Genomic DNA, 6,719 nt, shown 5'->3' with positions numbered 1-6,719 from the left:
TAATCATAAGAAAACTATTTTAATTCCTCAGTCAGTGAGATTGTTGGTGAGTTGCATTTGTGTTTTCCAGAACGTTTCTTCTCATTTCGGAACAAATTTTAAATATTCATAATGTCAGGATGCAGGCACTTACAGATGTAATTGCTGGAGAAAGCAGGAAGCAAACATTACAGAGCCAAATCATGGCGCTATAATTGTAGTCAGAAGGCAGGTGAGGCTCAGTCGATCGACGAACAGGGTAATGTAGGCAAAACAGGACGTTTAAATGGTAAAAGGATAGCGAGAGTCAAAGAACAACAAGAGACAGTCAGAGATATAAAGGCTTGGTATGGACTGGGAACTCAGGACGATACTTCGCAGTGAAACTGTGTGAGGGAGAGGTTTAAATAGTGTGGTGGTTGATTGAGAGACAAACAACAGCTGAGTTCAATACTCCAGTAACAGGGGTTGCTGTGAATCTTGGTTATTGTAGTTCTGAGTGGCCATGTTTGTAGTTCGGTTAGCGCTGCTGGTTTCAATGCTTTTACTGACAGACCCCCGCCCCGAGAAGCTCCCACTGGGAGCTACATTCTTCTTGGGGCGCCCTCTGCCGCTAGTGCGGGTTTGTCAGGGTTTGGGGCATGAAACTCCTGTTTCATCAGAGGGTCCAGGACATCCTTGGCACCTACCCAACTTCTTTCTTCTGGCCCATAGCCTTCCCAATCTACCAGATACTTGATTTGGCCTCCTCTGCATCTGGAGTTGAGTAGTCTATTTATCTGGTAGATGGGTGTGGCAGCGGGGCCGTGGTCAAGCGTCGGTCTGTGAAAGGAGGGCGGAGTCAGGTGCAGTGATTCTGCCACTTACCTTCCCTGACTCCGCCCTCCCTTCACAGACCGACGCTTGACCACGCCCCCACTGCCACAATGGGTTCACCCTCTAGGTTCAGCAGTTGATGCTCCTGGATGAGAGGGTTCTTGGCAAGTGGGCCTGAAATGGCAGGTTTGAGACAGGAAACATGAAATGCTGGGGACACCTGACTGTGAGGGGGAGCGCGAACCTGCAGGAGACCTCATTAATTCTCCGGAGTACCTTGAATGGGCCGATGTACCATGCTTGTAGTTTTCAACATATGTTGGGTGATCTGAGGTTCTTGGTGGCAACCCACACCCTGTCACCAGGAGTGAAATCTGGGTTGTTGCTCCTGTGCTTGTCAGCATATTCCTTGTACTTAGCACTGACTGTTTCAATGTGCTGACGTACCTCCTCCCAGATGGCTTGTCTGCTTGAAAACCAGTCCTTGATGGCTTGGATCTGTGCTGGAGTGTCATCCCAGGGGAACAAGGGTGGCTGATAGCAGAGCATGCACTGGAATGGGGTTAGTTATGTTGCGGAGTGCTCCAGAGAGTTTTGTGCATACTCGGCCCATGGGATGAAGCGTGCCCAATCCCCCTGGTTCCTCATGCAAAAGATTCACAGGAAGCATCTGATCTCTTGGTTTTCCCTCTCCACTTGTCCATTCGATTGAGGATGATAACTTGATGTGAGACTGACTGAGACTCCTAGCTGTTCCATGAAGCAAAACCACAGATGTGAAATGAACTGGGGGCCTCTGTCGCTGACTATGTCCTCAGGAATGCCAAAGTATCTGAATACTTGCTGGAACAATAGCTTGGTGGTCTGGAGTGCTGTGGGGATACCTGGTAATGGAAGGAGTTTCAGTGCTTTGGAGAATCTGTCAATAATCACTATGATCGTGGTGTTGCCCAGAGAAAGCAGTAGATCCATGATAAAATCAATGGCTATGTGTGACCAGGGTCTTTGGGGTACTGGGACAGGATAAAGTTTACCTGCCAGCGGGGTGCGTGGAACCTTTGCCTGGGCACACTTGGAGCAAGATGCAATGGACTGGTTGGTTTCTGTGAGCATGTTCTCCCACCAGTACTTGTTACTCAACATCTGGTGAGTTCGTTGGCTGCCAGGATGTCCTGTGGCGGGAGACATGTGGGCCCAGGTGATAAGCTGCCTCAGAACTGCTTAGGGACGTAGAGTAAGCCAGGTGGAAGGCTCACTGGAACTGTCCTGGGTTGAGAGTTTCTTATCTGTTGGTCTAGGTCCCAAGTAATGGATTGTACAAAACAGTTGGGCGGAAGAATCGCATGGGTAGCAGAACCCTGGTGAGAAGATACGAAGGTGCGAGATAGAGCATCAGCCTTATTGTTCTTAGATCCTGGGTGGAACAAGATCGTGAGATTGAAACAGGTGAAGAAGAGCGCCCACCTGGCTTGGCGTGGATTGAGGCATTTGGCTTTCTTGAGGTATTCTAGGTTCTTGTGGTTGGTGAGTATTGTGAAGGGATGAGTGGCTCCTTCTAGCCAGTGTCTCCACTCCTCAAGAGTGAGTTTGATGGCTAATAATTCTATGTCTGGTTGGAGTCTCATCACATCGCTTCTGTGGAGGACAGCCCCATATGGACAGTTGAAAGTCACACTTGGAAGTGTTATGGGGGGTGAGATGTGATGAGTAGGATCCAGAAGCAGAACACAGACTGTAATCCAATAAATAAGATGATTTAATACAGGGAAGAAAGGGCGTGGCAAAAGGTAAACAAACAGGACAAAAAACAAATGGCAAATATAGTCCAGGCAAAATGAGAACAAACAACTTGACAAAAACATGAGACAGGCAAAGACAAAAACACTAGTGCAAAAACCATGAACAAGAGAAAATCGCTAAAGAGATGAACCATGAGAAGTAAGAGAGGCACAGAAACAGCTAGAGTAGCAAAACGAGACGTTCTGGCAAAGTATGAGTCTGAGAACGGCGTATTTATAAGCAGCGGTGAAAACCAGGAAGTGAATGCAGGTGAGAAGGAATTCCTGTCCCGAATCCAGATCGGTGCCGGTGTGATAGATCCATAATCTCCAGAGTGGATGTCCGGGGCGGAGCATGACAGGAAGACACTCTGGACACTTACAGTAATGCTTTTATGGCTGAGGACTACAGTTGACTTGCTAACTTTAGGACTGCGGTTGTCATGAACAGTTTTGCACTCAAGCTTCCATTAATGAAGAGTCATAACATCAACGAAACTGACTTCATGTTAAAACTGTTAATGTTATAGTCATGTTGTCTGTTGTTGTCCAGGTGAGGATGGGTTCCCGTTTGGGTCTGGTTCCTCTCGAGGTTTCTTCCTCGTGTCGTCTGGGGGAATTTTTCCTTGCCACCGTCGCCACGGGCTTCATCATTGGAGATAGATTAGGGATAAAATTGGCTCATGTCTTGGGTCATTCAGATTCTGTAAAGCTGCTTTGGGACAATGTCTATTGTTAAATGCGCTATACAAACAAACAAACTTGACTTAATAATTCACGGGTCCCAACATCATAGTTTCTGTCTGGAGACGTGAGCTTTCTGGAGAAGAAGGCCACAGGATGAAGTTTGTGTTTCTCGCCACAACGTTGGGATAAGACCCTTCCAACTCCTATGTCGGATACATCGACTTCAACTACAAAAGGTATAGTTGGGTCAGGATGTTGCAGAACTGGGGCTGAGATGAACATATTCTTCAATTGATTGAAGGCTTCTTCAGCGGAGAGATTCCACCGGAGTCATCTAGGTCCCTTCTTGAGTAATGCCGTTAGGGGAGCTGCAATCATGCTGAAGCCTCTAATAAAACGACGTTAGAAGTTTGCAAAACCCAAGAATCGTTGAAGTTCCTTTATTGATGTGGGTGCAGGCCAGGACATGACTGCAGAAACCTTGGAGGAATCCATGCTGACTCCCTCTGAACTTATGATGTATCCTAAGAAGGAGATTTGGTTATGGTGGAATTCGCATTTCTCTGCTTTAACATAAAGATGGTTGTTCAGTAAACGCTGGAGGACCACTCTGACATGTTCTCTAGGACTCCTCTCATTGGGGGACCAGATTAAAATGTCATCAATGTAAGCTATAATGTACCGTCCCAACATGCCTCTTCGTACATCGTTGGTAAGATATTGAAAGACACTGGGAGCCGAAGAAAGGCCATATGGCATTACCCAGTATTCGAAGTGACCAGTGGTTGTACTGAACGCAGTCTTCCATTAGCCACCCTTCTTGATTCTTATTAAGTTATAGGTGCTACGCAGGTTAAGTTTCGAGAATATCTTGGTGGAACAAAGTTGCTCTAGAGCAGATGGAACAAGAGGCAGAGGATATGGATATTTAACAGTGATCTGGTTGAGTCCTCAATAGTCTATACAAGGCCGAAAGCCATCACCTCGCTTTTCCAAGGCATATTCTGCAACTCTTCTAGAACCTTGTTTTGTGGCGAGGAGACTCTCTCCAACTTTGATGCCCTCAGGTTTGTGATCAAACATTTGTCTGAAGAGCTTGAGGAAATGCTCATATGAAGTGGTGTGTTCAACTCCTTTTCTCCATACGGCGCTACCCCATTGCAGTGCCTTACTAGTGAGAAAGGATAGAAACTTGCCGAGTTTGTGTTTGTCCGAGAGGCGGGGCATTGTAGAAAAATACAGAGAGCATTGGAGCAGAAATCCCTTACAAGTGACCGTATTTCCGGCATACTTTTCAGGAACAGGGAGCTGTAATACAGCACTAGAAGACGCCTCAGGGTGTGGAAAGAGGGTCTGCGACATCACAGCTGCAAGTTGTGTCATTCGCATGTTGAGGTCAGCAAGCATCTGTTGATGTTCTCCTAATAACTGCCCCTGAGCGTTCAGTGCAGTGTGCTTCGCTTCCTCCACTACATCTATTGGAGGCAAAGTATCCTGTCAAGATGCAGGCACTTACAAATGTAATTGCTGGAGAAAGCAGGAAGCAAACAGTACAGAGCCAAATTGTGGCACTATAATCATAGTCAGAAGGCAGGCGAGGGACAGTTGATCGAAGAACAGGGTAACGTAGGCAAAACAGGAAGCGTAAATGGTAAAAGGATAGCAAGAGTCAAAGAACAACAAGAGACAGTCAGAGATATAAAGGCTCGGTATGGACTGGGAACTCAGAATGATACTTCGCAGTGAAACTGTTTGAGGGAGAGGTTTAAATAGCGTGGTGGTTGATTGAGAGATGAGCAACAGCTGTGTTCAAGACTCCGGTGACAGGGGTCGCTGTGAATCTTGGTTATTGTAGTTCTGAGTGGCCATGTTTGTAGTTCGGTTAGCGCTGCTGGTTTCGACGCTTTTACTGACACATAAGTCACATGAATTTATTGTAAAGTCAGGTTATGACATAACTATGATCACACTGACTTGTAATATCAGTTAATCACAATATGGCTTTGAGTTTCTCCACAGTGATTTAGAGGACAGCATGGGAACAGCATCAAATATGCTTTATTTTATTTTGACAAAAAAAGTTTGTCAGGGAAGGAAAAAGTGTGAATCTGAGCAAACAACTAATATGTAAAGTGTAAAACATTCAGATGTGCAAAACATCATCCATCCATCCATCCATCCATTTTCTGTGGCTTATTCGGGTCTGGGTCACAGGGGCAGCAGCTCCAGCAGAAATGCCTAGAACTCCCTCTCCCTGGCCACCTCCTGCAGCTCTTCCAAGGTGACACTGAGGCTTTCTCAAGCCAGCCAAGAGATATAATCTCTCCAGTGTATTCTGGTTCTGCTCCAGAGCCTCTTCCCAGTTACACATGCCTGGAACACCTCACCTAGGAGGTATCTGGGAGGCATTCTAGACAAATGCCCAAACCCCACCTCAGCTTTTGATGTGGACAAGCAGCAGCTCTGCTCTGAGCCCTCCTGAACGTCTGAGCTCCCCACCCTGTCTCTAAGGAGATAAGCCTTCAGAGAAAGCTCATTTCCCTGTTTGCATCTGCGATCTTGTTCTTTTGTTCACAGCTGATTGCCATACGTGAGGGTAGGAATGTAGAGAGATCAGTAAGCTGCACGGAAGCTGCCTGTCAAGCTCCTGCTCCATTCTTCCCTCACTCATGAGATACTTGAACTCTTCCACTTGAGGAAAAGACTCCTCTCCAACCTTGAGCAAGCAATTCACCCTTTTCCGATTAGGAATCTTGGCCTCAAACTTAGAGGTGCTGATTCTCATCATAGTCGCTTCACAGTCGACTGCAAACCGCCCCAGTGCAAGCTGGAAGTCATGGCTCAATGAATCCAACATGATCACATCATCTGCAAAAAACAAAGATGTGATTATGAGCTCAGTGAACTGGACACCCTCAATCCCTGGCTGCACCTAGAAATTCTATCCATAAAAGTTATGAACTGAATCGGTCACAAAGGGCATCTTCCTTGGAGCTGGTTTAGGGTACTCATTGGTGAGCGCATGGTGGTCGGGCCTTTACCCATCCACCACCTGCAGGAGGAACCATAGAGGTCCAGCGCAATTGTGGACTGGGCAGCGGCCGCAGGTGGGGGCCTTGGCATTCTGATCCCCAGTTGCCGAAACTGGCTTGAGGGACACATAAGAATCCTTGACAAAAACATAGAAATGCCTTGTTTTGTGAATTTTATTTTTGGTTTGTGTTTTAAAAAGGGAAAGCAAATCTAGTTGTATCTTAAGCACTACAGTTGTATTTAATTTGAACATGTTTAAAATAAAGTTTATATTATGTTACTTGGGTATGCCGTAGGGCTTGTTTTTTTTTGGGGGGGGGGACCCCCAAAAAATAAAACAAAACAAACAAAAAAAACCCATTTTATTCATGTTGAACATTTTCATTTTGAATTCAAAATCTTAAATGTGTCACATTTAAAAGACAT

The sequence above is a fragment of the Neoarius graeffei genome, chromosome 27, assembly GCF_027579695.1.
Source record: "Neoarius graeffei isolate fNeoGra1 chromosome 27, fNeoGra1.pri, whole genome shotgun sequence".
NCBI lineage: Eukaryota > Metazoa > Chordata > Actinopteri > Siluriformes > Ariidae > Neoarius > Neoarius graeffei.
The sequence above is the reverse complement of the archived record's forward strand: the minus strand, read 5'-3'. Positions refer to the sequence as shown.